General features: G+C 47.6%; 1 protein-coding gene across 1 annotated transcript in view; it reads right to left on the bottom strand.

The window, feature by feature from the left end:
• RSPH9 (radial spoke head component 9) overlaps window positions 1-24710 on the bottom strand; it is a 91656-nt gene that overhangs the window by 430 nt on the left and 66516 nt on the right. The window lies entirely within an intron of this gene.

Genomic DNA, 24710 nt, shown 5'->3' with positions numbered 1-24710 from the left:
CGAGAGCATAAGGAACATTTGGGGCTGTGGATGCTGTCATTTTAAGCCTGGTAGACAGGCCCTGATGCCTGACCCCACTCTGGCTGCAGGAAAGCTGCTTCTCCCAGCGCCTCTTCCCTCCTGTCTCCCAGGATGCCTGTCCCTGTCCCTCTTAGTCACACCCTGGCCCCCCAGAGACTTAGAATCATCAAACCCCCTGGCTAAGATGGTAATGAGAGCTCATCCAGTTCAACTTTATTTTTTCTGAGAGGGAAGTTGCAAAAATCTGTAATGTAAATGACTTTCCCCAAATCACACACCGTTTGCTTCCAAATTACCTGCAAAATCCTATACATTTGAAAAGTAGACCCTATACACCTAGGCCAACAAAACCAAATTTGCTCAAAACATTTTTGGACCCTACTTCTTTTTATGAATTGACCTCAGACTTCATTATACACCAAAGAAGGATATCAATCTCTGAATTTTGTGCCACACCTTGTTTGGGACAAAAAAAAAAAAAGGTTCCATTATTACCTACTTAGTTTGCTCACTCTCCTAGGTCACACATTTGGGCACTAAACAACTTTGGTTTTTTCCACATACTGTTTAGTTCCAAAAGATGAAGTCTTGACACCATTGAGAAATGTTATTTGACGTGATAAAGGCTCTGAAGGTAGCTCATGTGTTCATTTGTTGATTCATAAATTTAGTAAATATTTGTTGATACTTCTTTACATACCACGCCCTGTGCTGGGGGATGGAAATAGCACAGTAAACCAGAGAATACCTAGTCTATTCTTTTAGTGTGATCACATGGAATTCGTAATAATAAAAGCCTCCGGTAGCCAGGCACGGTGACACACACCTGCCATCCCAGCTACTCAGGAGACTGAAGCAGGAGGATCCCTTGGGCCTAGGAGTTTGAGGCTGCAGTGAGCTATGATCACACCTGTGGCTAGCTATCGCACTCCAGCCTGGGCAACATAGAGAGACTCCCATCTCTAAAAAATTAAAAATTTAAATTTAAAAAAGCCTTTAGGCCAGTTGTGGTGGTTCATACCTATAATCCTAGCACTTTGGGAGGCCAAGGCAAGAGAATCACCTGAGGCTAGGAATTTGAGACCAGCCTAAATAACATAGCGAGACCCCATCTCTACAAAAAATAGAAAAATTAGTGGGGCATGGTGGCTCATGCTTGTAGTCCCAGCTACTCAGGAGGCTGAGGCAGGAGGATCGCTTGAGCCCAGGAGTTTGAAGTTGCAGTGAACTGTGATCATGCCATGGCACTCTAGCCCTGCAATAGAGCAAGACTCTGTCTTAAAAAAAAAAAAAAAAAAAAAAAAGCAGTCAGAGCTTCAGATCCCTCCCCTACCCCACACAGCCAGGCCAAAGACTAGAGGTTTATTCCCTGGTGAGGGGAAGACATTACTGAAAATGTTCACCTGGTAGATGCTGAGACCCCAGCCTTTTTCTCCCTGGAATCCCAGAACACTGGCCTTTGTAATCTCACCAACTTGAAATGATAAAAAGACCCAAAGACACTAACATAGGAAGAGGCTTCACAATTAAATGTCCTGGACAGGTCACCCTAGTGTGAGGCTCACAGATTACAAGCCACACACACACAAACACACACACACATACATATACACACACATACATACATACACACACAGACAGCTTCCAACCAGCTTTTCATATCTCCACACCTAAAAATAAGCAAACAACTGAGGATTATGAGGCATCTGAGGAAAGCTTCTAACACAAAAGACAGAGGCCAAAACAAACACAAAAAACTGACTTGGAGGAAGCTGAGTCTACATAGCAATAAGAAAGCTTAAGAATAACAATGTTATCATCATATCCTGAGAATAAGAAAAAATATTGCAAAGATGAAACAAAAACAGAATAGTGTTTTTAAAAAAACAGAGAACAAGAAAGAGGTCTTGAAAAATCAAATGTGATACCAAAAATTAAAAATTCAGTAGAAGTTTGGAAGATAAAGCTGAGGAAATGTCCACAAAATACATGGAAAATAACAAAAAGATGGAAAATTATGAATGACCATATAATAAAATTAGAGGACCAGTCCAGGCAATAGAACATTCAAATAATAACAGAAACAGAGAAACTAAGGGAATGACACCATCAATGATATAATCTAAGAAAATTTCCCAGAACTGAGGAATCCCTGAGAGCCTAGTGCAATGGATAATATTTTTAAAGTATTATTTTTAAATTTTTAATTTCCAATTGTTCATTGCTCATATATAGGAATACAATTGATTTTTGTGTAAGATTGTGTCTTGCAACCTTACTAAATTCATTTACTAGTTCTGGTAGGTTCTTTGTAGATTCCATCAGACTTTCTACATAGTTGATCATATCATCTGCAAATAATGACAATTTTATTTTACTTCTTCCTGTCCTATCTAAATGCCTTGTATTTTTCTTGTCTTATCACACTAGTTAGAACCTCTGGTCCAATGTTGAATAAAAACAGTCAGAGTGGACATCCTTGTCTTATTTCTGATATTAGAGTGAAAATATTCAATCTTTCACCATTGTAGTTTTTTGGGAGAGGCTCATTATCAGATTGTGGAAGTTCCAAACTCAATTTTTAAAAAATAGATATAGGTCCATTTAGGTTGTCTATTTCTTCTTGAGTAAACTTGCACAGTTTGTGTCTTTCAAGGAATTAGTTTACTTCATCTAAGTTATAGAATTTATTGAAGTAAATTGTACATAATATTTCGTTATTTTTTTTTTTTTTTTGAGACAGGGTCTCACTCTGTTCCCCGGGCTACAGTGCAGTGGTGTCATCAAAGCTCACCGCAACCTCCAACTCCTGGGCTCAGTCAATCCTCCTGCCTCAGCCACAGACACATGCTACCATGCACGGCTAATTTTTATATTTTTTGTAGAGACGGGGTCTCACTATGTTGCTCAGGCTGGTGTCAAACTCCGGGCCTTGAGCGATCCTCCTGCCTCGGCCTACCCCAGTGCTGGGATTACAGGTGTGAGCCACTCATCCAGCCCCTTATCATCTTCTTAATGTCTGTACAATCTATAGTCAAGTCACCACTTTCATTCTTGATATTGACAATTTGTGTCTTCTCTCTTTTTTTCCTGATCAATCTGGCTAAAGATTTATCAATTTTGTTGATTTTCTTGAAAAACAGCTTTTGGTTTCATTGATTTTCTCTAATGTTCTGTTTTCGACTTCATTTTTTTTTTTTTTGACTTCTGTTTTTCTCTGCTCTTTATTATTTCATTTCTTCTGCTTTGTATTTAATTTGCTCTAGTCAAAGGTTTTTAAACTCATTAAGAATTTTAAACTATAAAACAAAAACAATACAGAAATAATTTTTTCATCTAGTTTATGCTCTAAAATAAACTTTCCATTTCAAAATTTCTGAAAGTCTGAAAACACGTCCAATCATTCATTCATTAAATATTTATTGAGTACCTACTATGTGCTTCTAGACACCAGAGGTAGAATAGTGAATAAAACAAAAGTTCATGCCCTCACAGAGCTTATGTTCTAAATGGAGGACACAGGCAGTAAAGAAATAGACAGACAGATATGTACTACGGTGCTGATAAATGCCTTGCAGAAAAATAAAGCAAGGTGAGAGGAGAGACTAAGCAGGTTGCCAGGTGGCCGGGGAGGTTCTGTTTCTATTTCAGATGAGGCCAACAAAGGGCTCTCTCTGAAGAGAAACCTGAAGGAAATGAGGGAAAACATCATGAAAATATCAGCATTCCAGGCTGGGACGGCAGCAGGGGCAAATTCCCTGAAGCCAGAACATGCTTGTCTTTTTGAGGAAAAGTAAGAATGCCAAAATGACTAGGGAGAGAGGTAGCTAGGGACCAGAACATGTAAAGTCATATAGGCCACTGTAAAAATTTCATATGTAATTCAAAATGTGATAGAGAGAATTCTAAGATGGCCCCCCAAAATGTCCCACCCCTGAGTGTACCCTCATGTATAATCCCGGGGCCATGAATATGATAGGTTTCACTCTTGTGATTAGGTTATGTTAGATGGCACAGTTGACTCTAAAATGAGAGATTACCCCAATGGGCCTGGCCTAATCACATGAGCCCTTTAAAAGTAGACTTTTCTTTGGTTGGTCAAAGAAGAGGAAAATATTTGAAGCATGAGGAGGATGTGAAATACCCTTGCTGGCTTCAGTACAGACGGGGCCATGTAGCAAAGGGGACAGGCAACCTTTAGGAGCTGCGAGCAGCCTTAGCTGACAGCCAGCAAGGAAACAGGACTTCAGCCCTAAGGTCACAAAGCACTGAATTCTGCAAACAGTAAGTAAGAACGAGCTTGGAAGTAGATTTTTTTCCCCAGAGCCTCCAGACGAGAATTCAGTTCAACTGACACCTTGATTTCAGCCTTGTGATGCCCCAAGCAGAAAACCCAGTCACACCATGCCAGATCTCTGACCTACAGAATAGTGGACTAATCAATAGGTATTATTAATATTTGGATGTGTTAATTTTGTGGTCATTTGTTACACACAAAAAACTAATATACTCAGTATTATGGGAAGCCATAGATACATAGAACCTTTTTTTAATGAGTTTTACTTTAATGTCACCCGAATTAGATGGTAAGCTCCCTGAAGGCATAAACAGTCTACATGTCTCCTACACTAGACCACACCAGGCACCTGGTGGACACCCAGGAAATATCCCATAAATGGGTGAAAAGTTTTGATCAAAAGCAAACTATTGAGAAAAATTCTGTAGCCTCTTGTACAGACTGTTTTGAAAGATTGCTCGTATCTGTATAAATTGTATTCTGGCCAGGCGCGGTGGCTCATACCTATAATCCTAACCCTTTGGGAGATCGTGGTGGGAGGACTGTTTGAGGCCAGGTGCTTGAGACCAGCCTGAGCAAGAGACCCTTGTCTCTACAAAAAATTGAAAAACTAGCCAGGTGTGGTGGCGCACACCCGTAGTCCCAGCTACTCCGGAGGCTGAAGCAGGAAGATCACTTGAATTCCGGAGTTCGAGGTTGCTGTGAGCTATGATGACACCACTGCACTCTAGCCTGGGAGACAGAGCAAGACCTTGTCTCAAAAAAAAAAAAAAAAAAAAAAAGACAGAAAGAGAAATTGTATTCAGTATATGCACAGCTTGCCTTCCTTCCGGGGTGGAGGAGTGCAGAATGACTTCCCTTCAAATGCAACATGTTGAAACAGACTCACCTTTCATTCAAACACAGCTCCAACAGACATTCTCTTCTGCTGCCACCATCTCTCAGGCACTTAAGTTCTGAACCTTGGGCTGATACTCAGTTCCTCCCCATAGTCAGAGAGTCCTGGAGATTGATTTTCCAAAATCTCTCTCCATGAATTCTAGCCTCTGTGTTCCCACTGCTATCAGCCTCACTGAGGCCACTTCAGCTGTCACCTGCCTGATGGCAAAGGGCTCCCAAAGAGTTTCACCTTCTTTTTTCCTCTGATCCCAGTCCCCCTTGGTCACCACCACCTGGCTAATCTTCCTAAGATAACACTTGGTACAAGTAAACCCTTTCTCTAAAACTTCCATAGGCTCCTCATTGTTCACTCAGGGGAGCTGGTGCCCAGCCTGGGCTGTGGGCATCTTGAGAGCAAGCGCCACACGTTGAGTGTCTTTGTGGCATCACTGGTGTTCTGTATCCTCGTGAGTCTGTTGATGATAATGGTCGCAACCATGACAATGAGAAGGCCTTCTCTCCTTTAGATCAGAGAAGACCAGGCTGGATGTCAATCTCCCAGGCTCTAAAGACTCGATCAGCAGGAGAAAGCTGTGAAGAGTGAATACACTATAAACCCACTGCCCCCGACTCCTCCCCACGCTGGGAATCTTGGCCACCAGGCCCCCGACCCCAGTTATTCCTTTATCAGTAGCAGCTGTCATATCTTCTGTTCTCACTGAAGGGGCTTCCTTCCCAGGGGTTTTGTAATTTCACAAGGAGACAGCCTTAAAGGAAGCGAACATTAATGGTAGAGTTTCAAGTATCAGCTGGCGGGTGAAATGAGATGTTTGGACAGGGATGTAGAGCTTTGCTCCTACACCGCAAAACACATCCCAACCTATGCGGCTGGACTGATGTTAATAAAAGAAAAGCATTAAGCACATGCACCGTCCCCCTACGGCTGGGGACGGAATGAGAGTCCACCCAGTCACAGTGGGCAGGACCCAGGGTAGGCTGCTGAAAGGAGTCCCCGTTCAGATGCTGGAGAAGAAATTCAAGAGATGTTGAATGCCCTGGAGATCCTACCAGAAAAAAGGAAAAGCTCCTCCCTGTCCTCCCTACCTGAGACCCTTCTCCCACACCTCCAAGGGTCAGGCTGGGTTGGGAGGTCACTCAGTCTAGAAGCACAGAGAAAGTTGTTGTTCCCGTGGCCATTTTTATGCCCCCATCCTCAGTGCCAACCCTGAAGAGAGAGGACCCCCTTTCCACAAGTCCAGCCCACCCCAGGAGTGGATAATAGGGAAAGGCAGGCAGCTTCCAGACCCAGCAGCCTCTCCCCCCTCCCACGGTTCCGTTGTCCCTACTAAATCCCTAGGGAGGGGACACTTTGCACCCCTTTCCTCCCCATAACTGCAGCCCACAGCCTTCTGGGCCCAGGGAGGGGAAGCCTGGGGTGAGGGTGGCGGGGGGAGGGAGGAAGTTGTGCGCAGCTAGTGGGGCTGACCCTCTGGCATCCTGGGGGAGTCTTCCTCCTTAATTGCTTGAGTTCTACTGCTGTCATCGTTAACGAGAAATTAAAAAAGCACCCTGACCCCTGCCCCCACTCCTGCCCTCATGGCTCACAAGTGCTCTCTCAGCACGTTGCTCTTGGAGGAGCACCAGGCAGAAGATGCTGTGGAGACAGAGACGTGGGGACGCCTGGAGCCCACTGCTCCCAGTCCCTCAAGGACAGAGGCAGGAGGCCTGGTGCAGGGGAGTCGGCCACTGGGCCCCAGCTTCTCCACCCCTGCTACTGTCAGGCCCTGATTTTACATATCCTGCCTCACAATCTCTACAGCTCTTCTGGGACTTGTCAGACCTCAGGCCCAGATTTGGGGTTGGGGAAATAAGGTTCCTGGAACTGCAGCTTGAAAATTTACACTCAGCTGCCCTGGGCCCAGTGAGCAATTATGTAAAATGGTGCAAAATGGAGAGGGGATGGGTCAAAAATCACAGCAAGAAAGATCTCAGTTAGCACAGGGAGGAACTTCCTGTCTGTCTCTCACACCACACCCAGAGAGGAGCCTTTGCTTGGCATCACGCACAGGAGTCTGTGTGCTCTGGCCCCTGCCTGCCTCTTTGGCCTCCTCTCCTCACCCCCACCCCAAAAATCAAGGCCAGACACTAAGTTTGCTCCCAGAATGGACTTCCCAGCACCTACAGATTTCAGACCATCAGCATAGCTCCTCCCCATCACCCACCTTCCTGGAAGATCGACCCCAACAAACTTTAGTTCTTTTACTTTTTTTTTTTTTGGACACATGCTCTTGCTCTGTCATCTGGGCTAGAGAGCAGTGGCGTGATCATAGCTTACTGCAACCTCAGACTCCTGGGCTCAAGCGATCCTCCTGCCTCAGCCTCCCGAGTAGCTGGGACTACAGGTGCGTGCCACCACATCTGGCTAATTTTTTCTATTTTTTGTAGAAACAGGGTCTTGTTTCACTTTAAATTATAAACGCTGCAATGAACATCTTTGCTCACACAGTCAAGTGAATAACACTCCTGAGTGCATTTGCTATTGTTCTTTCAAACCTATATAGAGACTATGGAGATTAACATGTGACTTCATTTCACATTATTCCTATCTTCACCATAGCTTGCTGCCTTCACAGATTTTTCTCAGATGATGGATGCCTGTCCCATACAAACAGTCTTTTGGAGTTCCCTGAAGTTTTAGTGTTAAAATGGGGTTTTCCGGCTCAAAATGACTGGGAATCACTGCCTCAAATCAACCAACCGTTGCTGCGCACACACAGTCCCCAAATCATGTTCGTATTCTGTTCCGGCAAATGTTATGTAAGTCCATTCTTACATGAGTCAGAATGCTTTCAAATCAGAAGATAAATGAAGCAGGGACCTACTTGGCAGCAATGTCAACAGAGGGAAGAGCGCGGAGATGGCGGGTGAGCGTGCCGCCAGCGCTCCTTGCCTGCAAGCCGGGGTTGCTTCAGAGCGAAGGGCCGGAGACGCGTTTACACCCATCAGCCAGCGCCCACCGAGGCTGCTGAAAAAGCCTGACTCAGGCTACGTTTGCCTAAGTCAGCCTTACATAAGTGCATACCTATAAAGACTCAGGAAGGTACAAGAAGAAATGTAAATAGCCGGGATTATGGGTGTGAGTTTAATTTGGGGTACCTGATATTGCAAGACTGCTTTATAAAATTATTTAAGCTTGGGCAAAATACCTATATGTACCCAGCCCTGTGGAGGAGTTGTCAGATAATTAAGAGATGTTATGAGACGGTCCCTGCCTTAACGAAGCTTATGATCAAGTTGTGGAAACGAGCTGTACATTCCACCAGAGCAGGCTCCCATCTCCCTGCCTCTCGGCCGGGCCTGGGGTTCAGGCCGCTGTTTGCTCAATCTGGACTCCGCTCCCCTTCCCCCACAGGCCCCATTGCCCCCTAGCCAAGCCCTCCCCTCATACTGTCCCCAGCTTCTTTCCACAAAGGAGTAATCTTCCTCCTGTTCCAGGCATTGCTGATGATGTCGAAAGTCACCCCCCTCCCCCAGCTCCCTTCCATGCCTCCCCATTATCTCTGCAGGGACTCCAGTGCTTCTGACTTCTACCTGTTCCCAGCCTTCCTCCCCAAACACAACCCAGAGGAACTGAGCGTGGGGATGGGGGAGGGGTGGGGACAGACGGGCCACCGCCATCTGCGTGTTCTCAGCAATCAGTCCTCCCCCAGCGCCTATCCCCAGGCTGGGAGGGGGGCGACTGCTGAGTCAGGATATTCCTCACATTCTCTCCCTTCTCCTCTGCCGGCCCAAATGCCACCAACCCTGCTTCTGAGTGGCCACTCCCCCCACCCTGACCCCAGCCCAAGACCAGCCCTCCTCCCTCACAGCCCGAGGGGGAGGCCTCAGGAAGGAGGTGACACTGCCCACCCTCCTTTGGGGCCCTGCTGGGAGTAGGGATGGGTGCCACCCTGCCTCCTGAGGCCCCCATTTGCCTCCTGCATTCCAGCTGCAGCTCCCCAAGCCAACCTCACTCACAGTCTGCTGCCACCAACCGGGAAAGGACAGGGAAGGCGGTGGGGAATAGGGAGCAGATCCCCCCAATACACACGCCACCCCCTGGGCACCACACAGGGGCACAGTCACCCCTTCAGTGTGAGGTCTGGGGAGCCTTGGGCCTGCAGAGGGAAGCCTAGAGGGGAGCCCCAAGAAAGGCTTCCAACCCCAAGGACCCCCAGTGCTCGGGGGTGCCTAGTCTGATGAGGGAGACCCCCAAAGAGCGGTGGGCAAGGGAGGAAGGAGGCTGCTCTCTCTCACGATCATACACTAACATATAAAGTAAACAAAGACTCAGACATTCAAGGGCAAAACTATGCACGAGCCTGGAAGTGGGAAGAAGCATGGGAATGGCCTGCAGGTGACACTGGCCCAAACGGGAAAGGAAGGCTTCCTGGAGGTGGAGAGCCTGGGGGGCAGGGCGCCTCTCGGGAGGCTCAAGGGTGAGCAAGGAGGGAACGGCAAGTGGGAAGGCCCAAGACCAAGACAAAGCCTTCCTGGCACAGCCGGGCCGGGAATGAGCGCTGCACTGGGGGAGGAGTGCCAGGCGCCATTCCTGCCCACTGGGTTTGGCCATGAGACTCCTAGGGTGTCTTCCAGCAGGGTGTGTGACCTATGCAATGGCACAGGGCCCATAGTGGAAGGATTTCCATGCTTGGTTTCATGCTCTGCTGTTAAACAAGAGACCCACATTTCATTCTGCATTGGGCCCCCAAATTATGCAGCCTATCCTGCTCCCCAGCTTGGAAGGTCTATTTTCCTCCCTGTGTCTTCTGCCGTGAAGAAACCCTAATGGGAGGAAATCAGTGGAGTGAGAGAAGGCCTCAGCTTGCCTCCCACTCTCAGGCCCTTCCCACCCCCCAGCCCCGGCCCTGAGCTCCCTGCTCCTGGATGCTGTGGAGGGGAGGAGACCGCCTTCCCTGAGGCTGCGGCCAGCCAGCTGACCAGGAGCCTCCTCCCAGTGCACACAGGCCCCCAGCCTGACCCTTGGCAGCCCATAGCAGCCCACTCGGCCCACGAATGGCCTCATCCCTTGGAGAGCCCAGCAGGATCGTTTCACAACCATGTGTGCTCCACGGAGCCTGTTCTTGGAAAGCTGGGGACGGGACAGCTCAGTCCTGGTTGTTGGAGAGGCCCCGGCCCCCAGGGTCTGCACTTGAACAATAAACAAACGTGGGCCTCCTTGGGTCGGAGGGGGAGTGAGGACAGGAATGCCAGTGCTCTGCATCTGGGGGAGGCAAGGGCTCCCCAGGATCTTACCACATAATGTTCCCTCTCAGGGAGAATACCACAATCTGATGAGGGGCACGCAATCGGTCCCCACTAAGGGAGCCTGGGATTTGGGACCAGAGGAATGTGATGTGGCAGGGAGGATGCAATGGCGCAGCAGGCTGAGAGGCTCTGGGGCAGGGCTGCCCCCACGCCAGTCACAGTACCTCGGTCCCCATTAGCACGCTATGTGGGAGGTGAGACATTTGGAATTAAAGTCAGGGGCAGTAGTATCCTAGTGCCAGGTCACCTGTCCTTTCACAGTAGTAGCTGGCCATCTGAGATAGGACACCGGGGCAAGAAAAGAGGCCAGACCACAGGAGGGTCCCGACTGCAGGGTGTAGACTCTGTTCTGAGTACACTAAGAAATAGGGCCTGGAAGCTGAGCCGGGGTAGGCGTCCTCAGAGGAAGCTTTCCGGAGAAGGGGCTTGAAACCTCTTCTTAAAGGAAGGGAAGGAGAGGGGCTTGGCACAGAGCAGGACTGAGGGTGTCCTGGCAGAGAGGAAAGGCTCTGTCAAGGCCTAGGAGTGCCTGAGAAATGAAGATTCCCCTCCCCTAGTGGGGGTGAGATTGGTGATGGTGAGAGAGGGGAGGAGCCGCCATTGCTTCAGGCTGATCCCTAGAAAGCAGCCCCTGATGAGGGGTCAGGCCCAGTCCCCCTTTGATGTGCCAGTTCGAATGGCTGAGCCTGAATGCGTCTAACAGGCAGGGGCCGGGCAGGGGCCGGGCAGGGGCCAAGTTGGGGATGATGGAGGAGGGACTTAGCACAGTGACTCTCATGGTGCAGGTGCCCAGTAAATGTCTTAATGAATGGATTGTTGAATGAGTGATTGACTGACTAATAGGAATAATAAGTCAGGGGCCTCGCTTTTCTGGGAGACTTTGGGCTCAGCCCCCTTCTGATGCCTGCAAAGGGTACTGCAGATTTCACACATGGGTTAGTGCCTCCTCCAGGCTGCCTCCCTGGCTCACTGTGTTCTCAGGGACCTTACCCTCTAGAACAATACCAGATTAGAGAGCAAAGGGACTTTTGTGTGCATATAGTAGCAGCAGCAATAATAGTTAATATGTAATGATCATTTACTAGGTACTAGCCACTGTGCCGATCACTTTGCATCATCTTTTACATCATACGTTTATGTCTCATCTTAGAAACCTCAGTAAACACTTCTAAGTAAACATTATTAGATGAAGGAAAAAAATGTGCGTCCAAGAGAAATGTTGTTAGAAATGTTTTTTACTTTATTGTGGTTCTCTGACACACATTTTTCACATTTTAACATCTCTGAAATCAGGATGTGCCTTGCGATCAATAACAAAAGGCACTGTGTCATAGTTTAATTAACAGCATTCTTTCTTCTCGGTGGTACGTAATCCGATGGTGTGTCTTGCCTTTGATGAAATACAGTTGATTATGTACATGGTCTGTGTAACTGACCCCCTGCCCCTTTCAGCCAACAGTGGCTGATACACGGTGTGTGTTTCTTTGACTCCAGGTGTGTTTTCTAGAGGTGGAGACTGTGTCTCAGCCCATCAGCCTGGGGGCTGCCTGAGGATAGGGCTGTCTCCCCTCCCCAGAGTTTCCCACTGCCTGGCTCCCCCAGCTCAGGAGGCCTGGAAGACATGGGGGACAGAGGTGGACGCAGAAAACCTTGGGCTTCCCGACAAAGCCCTTTTTACGCAGCACAGAAGGAAAGGGTTTAGAGAAGCTGCCCTCGGCAGCCTCAGGGAGGAATGGAGGTAAAAGGGAAGGCAGGGGATTGCTCCATACTTCCCCAAGAGGCCCTGGGCCAATGTCCCTGGGCCAATGGAAACAACGCGGGCTACAGGCCAGCTCAAGGCCAAATTGCCAACCGTAGCAAACCCTGGCCCAGCCTCCTCCAGCACGTGCTGTGCTTACCTGCCAAAACTTGCATTCTCCTTGGTCTTCCTTCCCCTCTGCCCTCAAGCTGGCCCCAGGAGGGGACGCAGGAGCAAGTGAGGAAGTGATTTGCCCTATTAGTGAGCTGAGGAAACTGAGGCCCCAAGGGCCCCTGGCCTTGATCCTGCACTCTCACTGCTCCACTCCAGCAGAGGTGTTTGAGCTGGGGGCCTCGCCTGCCCCCAGGGACCCCTCAGCAGGGGATTTCCGGGGTGGCAAGGGGCAAGAGGAAGGGAGAAGTGTCTCTTGCCAGGGACTCTCCCAATGGTCAGAAAATTGCTCCTACCTCCTCCTCTGATCCCCCTTTTCCCGGGACTCCTGTCCATCCTCCACTTCCCAGCAGCTCTGTCTTAGGGTCCCAGTGGGCCCTAGATGTCCACTGACACTACCTCAGGTACTCAAGCCCGGCCTGGTTTGTGGCGGAGAGACAGAGAGACCATCACTTGTCCCCTCCTAGCTGGACCTGGGAGTGGGGGCCTCTGCATCTGCAGTGGGGGCTGGAGGATTAGGGTATCTAATGAGGGTCAGGGCCGGGAGTTAAGTGGTAAGGAAAGGGAGCTTTCATCCTGGGTAGGGGAGGGGAGCCAGGGTCCCATGCTGGGTTTCCCAAGCCCACTCTTTCAGCACCTCCTCCCCACCCCCTGCCTTTGGAGACCCACTGATGGATCCTACTGGTGCACAGGTGGGAGGCCAAAATAATAGCTGTGCCCCCTGTCCATGGCCCACTGGGACTCTGCAGCCAGGGCCTGCCAGAGCCATATACTCTCAGAATCCCCACTGACAGCTGTGGGCCTGGAAGACAAGGCCAACCCCTCCTGCCTGTCTTAATACCACATGCCCCTGCCAGCGTATTTCAGAGATGCCTTCCCTTCTCTCCTTGCCACATGGAGTTAGGAATAGGCCAGGAGTCAACCTGAGGCTCCTAACTAACTCCCAGCCTAGTGAAAATACCCTTAATGATGCTAAGACCTGTCTAGGTATTAACTCACATAATTCCTCTTATGAGGAAACTGAGGCCCAGAGAGGTCAAGTAACTTGCTAAGAGTCACACCCAGGGAGTCTGGCTCTAGAGCCTGCAAACACCTGGTTCAGGTGTCTATCCAGGTCACATCTTGCATACGAGGCCTGAATCCTGAGCTGGGAGCTGACTGAGTGTCTCTCGGGGTGCAGTGGTACAGGAGCTGGAGGTTGACTCCAGAGTCGAGGGTCCCTACCCTGCCAGGGCCATCCTGATTCCCACTGGAGAACACAAGGTAGGCAGGAGACCTGGTGTACCTGTGTCCCATCTGCTCACTGTTTGCCAAGTGCCTGCTCGGCCCTGCCTGCTCTGGCCACATTGTGGGCAGCGCTGCCCTTGGGGTTGTAGCTGCCTGAGTGCTGCTGGGCCCAGACTCCTCTACCCCATTCTAGCCTGTGCCCCAGTGATACAAAGAGATGCCAGGCAGCAGGAAAGAGGTGACTCCACAAGCCCAGAGTCACTCTGCAAATACCCACCTAGGCACAGCACCAGGCTGTATCTTTTCACCATCATATCTCCAGCCCCCGACACAGTGCATGGCTATCAAAGACACTCAGTAACTGCTGAATGAATGATTGGGAAACATCAGGATCCATCAGGCCTCCAAGAGGTGATAATGCAATAGGTGAGTCAGTTATGTAGACACTAATTTTACCACAAGGCAGACAAAACACAATAGAAACTCAATGGAGGGAGAGATTAATTCCAACTATGGGACTGGGGAAGGCTTCATGCAAGAGGCGGCATTTGAACTATGTGATAATAGTCATGACGAGGAGGGCTTACACTTACCAGATGTCTGGCATGCTTGTCAGTGCTTTGTATGTATTAACATATTTATTTTTCATATTACCACCAGACATAGGTATGCTGAATATATCCAATTTAGGTACTATTAATATACCCATTTTACAGGTGGTGAAACTGAGGCTCAAAGTAACTCTCCCAAAGTGACACAGCTATAATAAATGAGCAGAGCCATAATTTGAGCTCAGTTCTGGCAAAGAGGCAGGGATGGGAGGGTCCTATACAAGGAACAGCAAAAGGTGCAATTTGGCTAGATGAGGAAGTTGCAACCTGGCACACCGTGGCCCACATCCGGTCCTCAGACGTGTTTTGTCTGGCCTGCTTGCACCGGCCTGCACAGTGTCCTTGAAAAAGGTGCAGCCCATCACCACAGCCAGAAGGTAAACAATGAGGCTGGGGGGAGGGGGAATGGGCTTTAGAGTCTTAAATTCCAGAAATGCAACAACCATTGTGAAGTTGAGTAGCACACCTCCCCGCCCTGCCCCAGTCCACTTCCCTTGTCCCCAGTTACCTGTCTGGCCCCTGTAGACATTTAAGTTTGAGGACCTGGAGGAGAGCCCAGGGCACCAAAGGGAAAGGCAGCGGATACCACGGGAAGGTACCTTGAGGTCTGAACATGAAGGTCATTGAACATGGGGCTGAAGAATGTGGGCTTTGTGTAGGCCATAGCTCTGTCCTTGCAGCCCCTCTACCACCAGCAGTTAGGTGAGGAGGACGCACATACACTGGGGCTGGGGACAGTCTAAATGGGTGTCCACTGAACCCTGAGGGCCTCAAGAGAAATCTTGACACACATTGTCACAGCCATAGCCTCCGATCTCACATCCCTGCTGTCCCATGCCCGGCCCACAGTGGGCCCAGCTGTGGCCACATCAGCCCTCCCTCAGTGTGCCCTTTGGTTTTCCCTCTCCCTCTTCTTTATGCAGAAGGGAGTCCCAGAGCCAGTTCCCTTGCCCAGAGGTGTCCCTGGCCCCAGGAGCTCCCCAACCCCCAGTGTGGCTGGCTGGCTGGCTGGCTGGCCGGAGTGAGAATTCCGGACAGGATTTAGGGCTGGAATTTCCCTCTGAGTGGGCGGGTCGATCAGGTGAGCCAGGTTACCCGGCTGGGGGCTGAGTGGAAAAATTTGGTCTGTCCCGGCCCCTTCCCCCAGTGACTCAGGCCCACAGTGGCGGTGAGTCTGGGGAGGGGACAAGACAGGAACCCACAAAAAAATTTTCCCTTGTCTCTCTGGCTCTGCCACTGCCCAGCTCCCTCCCCCATTAAACACACACACACCCTGCCTCACTGCCTGCTGCTGCCACTGTCTGTGCCTGGGGAACAGTGGCGCAGCCAGCACTCCCAGGGCCTTCCTGGCTGAACCTGGCGGGGCGGCTGGCCCACCCAAACCTGGGCCTGCCTCACGTCCAGGCACCCTAGAGGGAGAAAGGGGTCCCTGATGAAGGCCAAGGTGGATACAGGAGTAGGGTTGCCAAGTTTAGCAAATAAAAACATAGGACACCCATGGTCCCATACAATGCTTGAGACATACTAAAAAATTATTTGTTGCTTATTGTCTCTACGCAGAAGGGAGTTCCAGAGTGGAAGACACTGAAATTCAATTTTAACTGAGAATCCTGTGTTTTATCTGACAACCTTCTGTGGGGGTGGGGAGGAGACCGGGAATACCCTCCACCACCCAGACACACCCATTGCCCAAGCCCTTCCCCTGCCCACCCCCCACGGTGTCCCCATACAAGGCCTTTGACCTCAAGGCCTCTCTCAGATCTTCTAAGTCCCCAGGCACCAGACTCTATCCAAAACAGAGATCCTGGAACCCCATGCCAGACAGGAGCCAGCAAGGATGTGATGGGGGAGTTTTCTGGGAGTGATTGTGTCTAAGGACACCCCACCCCCACAGCATCTAGCTTCAAGCTAGAAGGCTGTTGGGAGGAGGGGGTCACAGCTCCAGGGGACCTCTTAGACATCCCTGTGTTCCACCCTCTTGAGTTTCCTCTACTCAGATGTCCCTCTGGTTGGAAGTGTTTCTTCCCTTCTCTTCTTTTAGACCCCATATCCCTCCCAACACACACTTGCCCATGACCTTGTAATATTTCCCATCTCTTAAGTATTCAAGCCCAAGCGAGGGGCTTTATCCAGGGAACAGAGAAGCAGGCAAGAACTGGGTTCCATCAGCCATTTCTTCCTTCACCAAATGAGCACCTCTCATGTGCAGACACTGTGCTAGGCCCCAGGACAGCAGTGGCCAAGGCCCCCAGGGTGCTCACAGCCTGGTGGAAGACAGAGGACGTTCACTCGCCGGTGACGGAGTTGCGGAGAGAGATGAGAGCAGGACAAAGGGCCATAGCTGCCGTTGGACTAGCCAAGGAGGTCCTTCCATGGTTTTATAACGCAGGTGTACCTGGCCAAGCATTGTTTCTAGGGTATGGCTGTGGGGGCTTCTTCTTTTCCTCTTCGGTTTAAATTGGGCCTCTGTCCGCCCTAACTGTGGGCTGGCTGGCTGTGACAGGAAGCTCCCCAAGGGCAGGGCCACAGCCTGCCTGCCCCTATGTTAGATGTCTCAGAAGATGGAGGTGTTTTGACTCAGGATTGGCTGACAATTTTCTTTTTGGCAGCAGCTGCCTCAGGCCTTGGGGTGAAAGGTGAGTAGATGCTAAAGGACCACCTTGTCCCAGAGACCCACCCTCTCTTTCCTGGAGATTCCCACACCTACCTGCAGTAGAGAGAGGGCAGGGCGGTTAGCCATTGTCCAGACAGACAGGCCAAGTCCCAGTGACTCACCTGAAATCATGTGGGAGGGGGGGAGCCGGAGCAGAGCCCAGGGCTCCAGAGCACACTCCAGGGCTCACCCAGCCTCCCTCGCTCCACCACCCACAGCCTTGTCCCATGCTGCTGGCTGTTTTAGGCAGCTCGGGCTGTTATAACAAAATACTACAGACAGGATGGCTGTAACAGCACACATTTTTCTCACAGTCCTGGGGGCTCGGAAGCCCAAGATCAAGGTGCTGGCCAGTTCCATTCCTGGTGAGCATTCTCTTCTCTTCCTGGCATGGAGACAGCTGCCTTCTCCCTGTGTGCACGCAAGGCTTTTCCCTGCTGCGTGCACGTGGAGAGAGGCAGAGGAAGAGAGAGAGACATAGCAAGCTTCTGGCATCTTCTTATAAGGACTCTTACAATCCCACCATGGGGACCCAACCCTCAGAACCTCATCTAAACCTAATTACCTCCCAAAGACCCCATCTCCAAATATCATCACGTTAGGAGTTAGAGCTCCAACATATGAATTTGAAGGGACACAATTCAGTCCATAGAACTGGTCGGCCGAGAGGGAAGACACTGGGACTATCACCTCAGTGAGGCTCTTTTACTCTTTCAAGCAGAGCAGTCAGAAGTGAGGGGGGAAGAGAAGTATTTCTCTGGCCTCCAGGACCCCTCTACAACACAGTCTAAGTCCTGACCCTTGCAGGGGCCCAGGGCAAGGCACGCCACAGTCTGGAGCCCTAGACGGTCGGGTTCTGAGTACAGCTCAGCAGGCCTTCTCCCCTCACCCACCCCAGCTCATTTGGGACCCTGACTTCCGATCCCAGGGGTCCTGCCCAGGTTGTTACGTCCATATCTTTACACACCCTTCCCACAGCTGGGTTTGCCTTGAATAATCAGGTGCTGGCAAAAGTCGAACACCAGGCATCTCAGTCTCCAGGCAGGGCGGCCCAGCAGGCAGAGCACTGAGCAGAACCAAACAGAAACAATCTGGCCACGGCCCACCCTGGACACTCCACGCAGAATAGCCTCTGGTCTCAGTCGACAGTGTAGGTTATATTGTTATAAACAGAGGTTCCCTGAACCTGCTAGAAGGGCCCCCTTCCCTCACCCCACCCCCAGCTACCCCCACAGTCAACCTGGACACTTCAGCAAGGAGAAACAAGGAGAGGAGAGGAGAGGAGAGAAAGGCTCCAAGCAGGCCCGCAATATCAGAGCTCCAAGGAAGTCTAGAGACCTCCCAGGCAATAGACAGACAGGGAAACTAAGGCTGTGAGATAAGGGAAAGAAAAGCAGGCATCCAACGCTCTGGGTTCTAGTCTTGGCTAAATACTGTGTGACCCTGGGAAGTGCCTTTCCCTCTCTGCTCTGGGGTCCCTCTCAGTCTTGCTGTTTCAAGGTTCTAGTTGAAGCATCTTCCCCAAGGAGCTCAGGCCCAGGAGTCTGCGTCCTGTCGACTCCTGATTTCCCCTCCAGGCCGCTGCCTTAGCCAGGTCCTGGGGACATATGGCAGATGGGGCTGGGATGCGGAGGGGGGAGGGAAGGGGGTGTCACTCCAGGGAGGGGCAGCAGGGAAGGGAAACTGAGTGTGTCCCTGGCTTGCCCCAGCCTGTCCCCTGCATCCGGGGAAGGGTGAGAGTGACTGTCAGCTGAGGAAGGGGAGCAAGAGGGGTAGGCTGGGGAGGGGCAGGGAACCCCAGTCTGGGCTTGTTGGGGCAGCCAGGTGCAGCTGTTTCCGGCTGATGAAAGGGCCCTCCCTGATTGATATACAGCAGTGACTGACTCTAACTCCCAAACCCAAGTTCTTCCCATCCTCCCCAACCTGGGCACGCCCAGGGGCCCACTTTTAGGGACGGGCAAAAGCCAGGGAGAAGGGGGAAGAGTGGAGCTTCTGCTGCTACTTAGGACAATTCCCAAGGACAGGGTGGAGGGGGCTTGTCTAATCTTCACTACTTGAGCCCAGCAGGGACCCAGGCCAACTTGCAGCATGGAGGGAAGTGAACTAAGCTAGGCTTAGACAACAGGGCCAGGGAAGAGGTGCAAATGCCTTGCTCTCTCCTCTCCCCACCCGGGGGATGTGTGTGCACATGCTTGGACATACAAATGTATACACACAGAGGAAGATGTACAGCCCAAGGGATTGGGGTGGGGGGCAGCGGGGAAAGCAGGGAGTGCTGTTGAACATTCATTTTACAAACTTCCTAACCATCTGCTTTTTACCAGGCCCACATAATAATAGCTCACATTTTTTTAGTATGTCCTGTGTGCCAGGCAGCCTTCTAAGACCTTTAGGTGCATGAAACTCATTGCCTCCTTACCACAATCCTATGAGGTAGTTGGTATCATCTCCCCCATTTTATAGATGAGGACATAGGGACCCCAGAGTGGTTAAGGAACTTGCCATTAGTCACACAGTGGTCAGAAGCAGAGTGGAGATGTGAACCCAGTCTCCAGAGCCTGAGGTCTTAGCTACTGTGCTGTACTGCCCACAAGGAACTCATCACGGGCTGAGGGAGACAGGGCCAGCTTGGAACCAATTTGTAAACCAATAGTGACCTTACAAGTAGGAAAGCTTTCAAACAGAGATATGTAAAGTTACAACAAGTCAGGTCCTGGGAGGAGGGGCACAGGGGTTGAAGCTGGGGGGGTGGAGAGTGGGGAGGGAGAAGCAGGAGAATCTTCCAGAACAATAAACATTTAAATTGGAATTGAGGGGTTTGTGGAGTTTTTCCTAGTTTAGGTCGTTTGGTTTCATTTTTGACCTTTTTTATGGTGGTAAAATATGCATAACATAAAATTTACCATTTCAACCATTATAAGTGTACAATTCAGTGGCAGTTTTAATTTTGACGAAATCCAATTTATCTATTTTTTTCTTTTGTTGCCTGTGTTTTTGGTGTCACACTAAAGAAACCATTGCCAGATCCAAGGTCTTGAAGAATTTCTCATTTTCTTCTAAGAGTTAAAGTTTTAGCTCTTAAATTTAAGTCTTTGACCCATTTTGAGGTCATTTTTATGTATAGGATAAGGTAAGGTAAGATCATGTCATCTACAAACAGAGAACATTTTATTTCTTTCTTCCCAATTAGGATGCCTTTTATTTCTTTTTCTTGCCTAATTGTTCTGGCTAGAACTTCTATTATTAAATACTATGTTGAACAGAATGACAAAAGCAGCCATCCTTCTCTTATTTCTGATTGTGGGGGAAAAGCTTTCAGTCTTTCATCATTGAATATGATGTTAGCTATGAGTTTTTCACACATAACCTTTGTCATATTAAGGAAATTGCCTTCTCTTCCTAGTCTATTGAGTGTTTTTAACCACAAAATTTTTCAAATTTTATCAAATGCTTTTTCTGCATCAACTGAGATAATCATATGGGGTTTTCCTTCATTCTACCAATGCAGTGTATTACATGGACTGGTTTTTGTATGTTAAACCATCCTTATATTCCAGGGATAAATCCCACCTGGTCATGGTGTATAATCCCTCTAACATGCTGCTAAATTTGGTTTGCCCGATTGTTGTTGAGGATTTTGCACCTATATGTAGACAGCATATTGGCCTGTAGTTTGTCTGGCTTTGGTATCAGGATAATGCTGGCGTCATAGAATGAGTTGGAAATGGTCCCTCCTCTTCAATGTTTTGAAAGAGTTTGAGAAGGATTTGTGTCAATTCTTTACAAGTTTGGTAGAATTCACCAGTGAAGCCACCTGGTCCTGGACTTTTCTTTGTCGGGAGATTTTTGATTACTGATTCAATCTCTTTACTTATTATAGGCCTATTCAGATTTTTTATTTTTTTTAAGTTGGTTTTGGTAGTTTGTGTGTTTCTAGGAATTTGTCCATTTCATCAAGGTTATACAGTTGGTTGGCATATAATTGTTCATAGTGTTTTCATATAATCCTTTTTATTTATAGAAAATCAATAGTAGTGCCTCTACTTTCATGTCTGATTTTAGTAATTTGAGTCATCTCTCTTTTTCTTAGTTAATCTAGCTAAAGATTTGTCAATTCTGTTGACCTTTTCAAAGAACCAACTTTTAGTTTTATTTATTTTCACTATTATTTTTCTATTGTCTATTTCATTTATCTCCACTGTAATCTTTGTTATTTCCTTCTTTCTGCTAGTTTCAGGGTTAGTTTTTGCTTTCCTTTTTCTAGTTCCTTAAAGTATACAGTTAGGTTATTGATTTGAGATGTTCCTTCTTTTTTAGTGTAGGCATGTACAGCCATAAATTTCTCTCTGAGCACTGCTTTTGGTGTACTTCACTAGTTTTAGTATATTGTTTTTTCATTTCACTTTTCCTCAAGGTATATTCTAGTTTTCCATGTGATTTCTTCTTTGATCCATTGGTTGCTTAAGAGTGTGTTGTTTGAATTCCACATATTTGTAAATTATTCAGTTTTCCCTCTGTTGTTGACTTCTAGTTTATCCCATTGTAATTGGAAAATACATTATTTCAATCTTTTTATTTATTTATTTTGTTTATTTTTTTGTTTTGGAGGGAGCTTTCTTGCTTTATATTTCAATCTTTTTAAACTTAAGATTAGTCTTGTGGTCTAACATATGGTCCATCCTGGAGAATGTTCCATGAACACTTGAGGAGAATGTGTATTCTGCTGTTGTTGAGTGGTGTGCTCTATATATGTCTGTTAGGTCTAATTGGTTCATAGTATTGGTCAAGTCTTCTATTTCCTTCTTGATTTTCTATCTGTTTGTTCCATCCATTATTGAAAGCGAGGTACTGAAGTCTCCAACTATTATTGTAGAACTGTCTATTTCTCCCTTCAACTATGCCCATTTCTGCTTCATATATTTTGCACCTTGTTTAGGTGCATACATGTTTATAATTGTTATATTTTCTTGCTGAATTAAACCTCTTATAAATATATAATGTCCTTCTTTGTGTCTTATAAACTTTTTTCACTTAATGTCTATTTTATATGATAATAATATAGCTATCCTACCTCTCTATTGGTTTCTATTTACAGTGGATATCTTTTTCCATTCTTTTACTTTCAATATCTATGCCTTTATATCTAAAGTGAGTCTCTTGTAGACAACATATCATTTTTTTAAATTCAATCTGTCAATCTATGCCTTTAATAAGAGAGTTTAATTCATTTACATTTAATGTGATTACTGATGAAGCATGATTTACATCTTCCACTTACTTATCTGTTTTTCTGTATGCTTACATATTTTGGTTCCCCAATTCCTCCATTACTGCCTTTTTGGTATTTAGTAGATATTTTTCTAGCATACCATTTTGATTCACTTCTTTCCTTTCTTATATATTTTTAAAGTTATTTTCTTAGTGGTTACCTTGGGATTATAATTAACATCTTAAATGTAACAACTTGCTTTTAATAATACCAATTTAGTTTCAATAGTATACGAATGCTCTGCTCCTTTACATAACTTTTTCTCTCCCTTTGCACTGTTATTGTTACAGATTACATCTTTATACATTGTGTGCTCACTAACATAGATTTATAATTATCATTTTATGTATTTGCCTTTTAAATCAAATAATGACCTTTTAAGTGGGAAAGGTTTCAAAGGAAAGAGGTAAAAGGTACAGTGAGTCCTCAGAGGAGAGACACTGTAAGTGGAGACTGGGGGGGGGGGGCTGAGGGGGGAACCAGGAAAGCATTCTGGGACAGTAAACATTAGAATTAGAATTAAGTTTTGAAGAACAAAAAATTACCATGTAAAACTCCTTATTCACAGGAAAAGATCTCCAAAACATTTCATTTGGGGCAAAAAGTAGGTTACCAAATAGCAAGAATGATCTCATTTTTGCAAACGTGTATATTTATACATATTTTAAAAGTGTATGTGTATCTGTGTATATATGCATAGAAAAACAGTCATGATTATTACCATAGTACTTTAACGGTGGTTATCTCCAATTGTTGGAACTATGGGGAGAGGAAACATTTCCCTTTTTTTTTTTTTTTTTTTTTTTTTTTCAAATTTATTCTATATTGTTTGAATTATTTACAGTGAGTACTCATCCCTTTTATAACTGGGAAAAGAAACAATGCAGTGTTTGTTCTGAAGGGTAAAAAGAATGATTCGGCATTCACTGTGGAGACAAAGTCAGGAAGGATCTGCTAGATGGAGGGAACAGCACAAGCAAAGACAAAGAGGAATGAAAACCGTGCCCTATCACAGCAATTGCCAGCCACATTGCGTGGCCGGAGGGCATTGGGGGTGGCTGGAAAGAGTTGTTTCCAAGGGCCACATGACCCAGATCACATTATCTTTCATTTCATAAAAATAGTTTAGAGTTGTTTCTTGGCACGAGGGCAGGAGAATTACAAGTTTTGATTTATATATTCAGCAAATTAGTTCATGAGGGTGGGGAGAAGCCCAGAGGCTAGGAGGTCAATAGTGGGAGAGGCTGTTGCAATAATTGAGGAAAGAAAAGTTGGGCTGAATCTGAGTCAAGGCTTACAGGGTAGAGAAGAAAAATGGAAATAAGAGATAAGTGGAGGCCAGATCAGACAACACTTAGCCCTGAATGGGAAGTGGGTTTGTGTGTCTCACTAGGGTCTCCAGGGCTGCAGCCCAGCCTGGCACATTAATGGCAGGAGGCCAGGTCTGGAGATGATCGTGATCATGATCATGACAAAGATGATGGTGACTCATGATGAGGAGGAGGAAAATCCCATTAAAAGAGCCCTGAAGCCCTTTACAGCTTACAGAGCCCTCTGACTTCCGTCTTCCAGCACATCAAAATGTATGTTCACATTCCGCAAATGAAGATCTGAGGCCTGGAGAGCTGATGTAACCAGAGCAAGACCCAAACAAAGAGCATCACTTCCTAGGCACGTAGGTGGGCAGCCGTAGCCAGCCCTAGCACAACCCAAGCAATGACTGTGTGTTCACTTTCTGGCTGAGTGACCTTGGGCAGTTAACACGATCTCTCTGTGCCCCAGGTCCTCTTCTACAAATTGGGAAAAATAGTATACTTACCTCATATGGTTGCTAAAAGGATAATGTGACTTAACACATGTAAAGAGCTTGACTTAACACATGTAAAGAACCTAGCACATAGTAAGTGCTCAATAAATATGAGCTCTTATTACTTTTTATAATTATTATTAGTATCTGCACAGGACCCCGCACAGGCCATCTGGAAAGAATGATGGGGAAACCAGGCTCTTGGCATTCACAGGCCCCTTCCTTACTTTAGGACCCTGACTTGTGGGTAAAGAACCAAGGCTGGAATCTGTGTCCCCGGTCTGGTTCACCAGGGGTCTGGGGCCTTTGCAGCACCAGCCCTTTCTACCCATTTCCATGCTCCTTGTCACTAATTTGTTCTTTCATGTATGCATCATTCATTCAGCACACTGTGTTAAGTCCTGGTCTGGGACCATACTGGGGTCTGGAACTACAAAGAAAATCACATCCTGGGCCTGCCTTCAGGGACCCCACAGTATAGTTGATTCAATTCACTCACTCACTCATTTGTTAGTTCATCAAACACCTACTAAGAGCCTCCTCCAGGCCACACACGTACACTCTGTTTCTATCTCTTCCTGCCTTTGGACATGAAGCAATTATTCATGGAGTCATTTTCCAGGGGTTGTTTAGTTTCCAATATTTGTCTCACACTTTTCCCCTGCGTACCTACTGCGTGCCCACATACAAAATCACACAGAGAAACCAAAATAGAGATCCAGGAGGAACA

Source organism: Lemur catta, chromosome 2 (genome assembly GCF_020740605.2).
Source record: "Lemur catta isolate mLemCat1 chromosome 2, mLemCat1.pri, whole genome shotgun sequence".
NCBI classification, from domain to species: Eukaryota; Metazoa; Chordata; class Mammalia; order Primates; family Lemuridae; genus Lemur; species Lemur catta.
The sequence above is the reverse complement of the archived record's forward strand: the minus strand, read 5'-3'. Positions and strand labels throughout refer to the sequence as shown.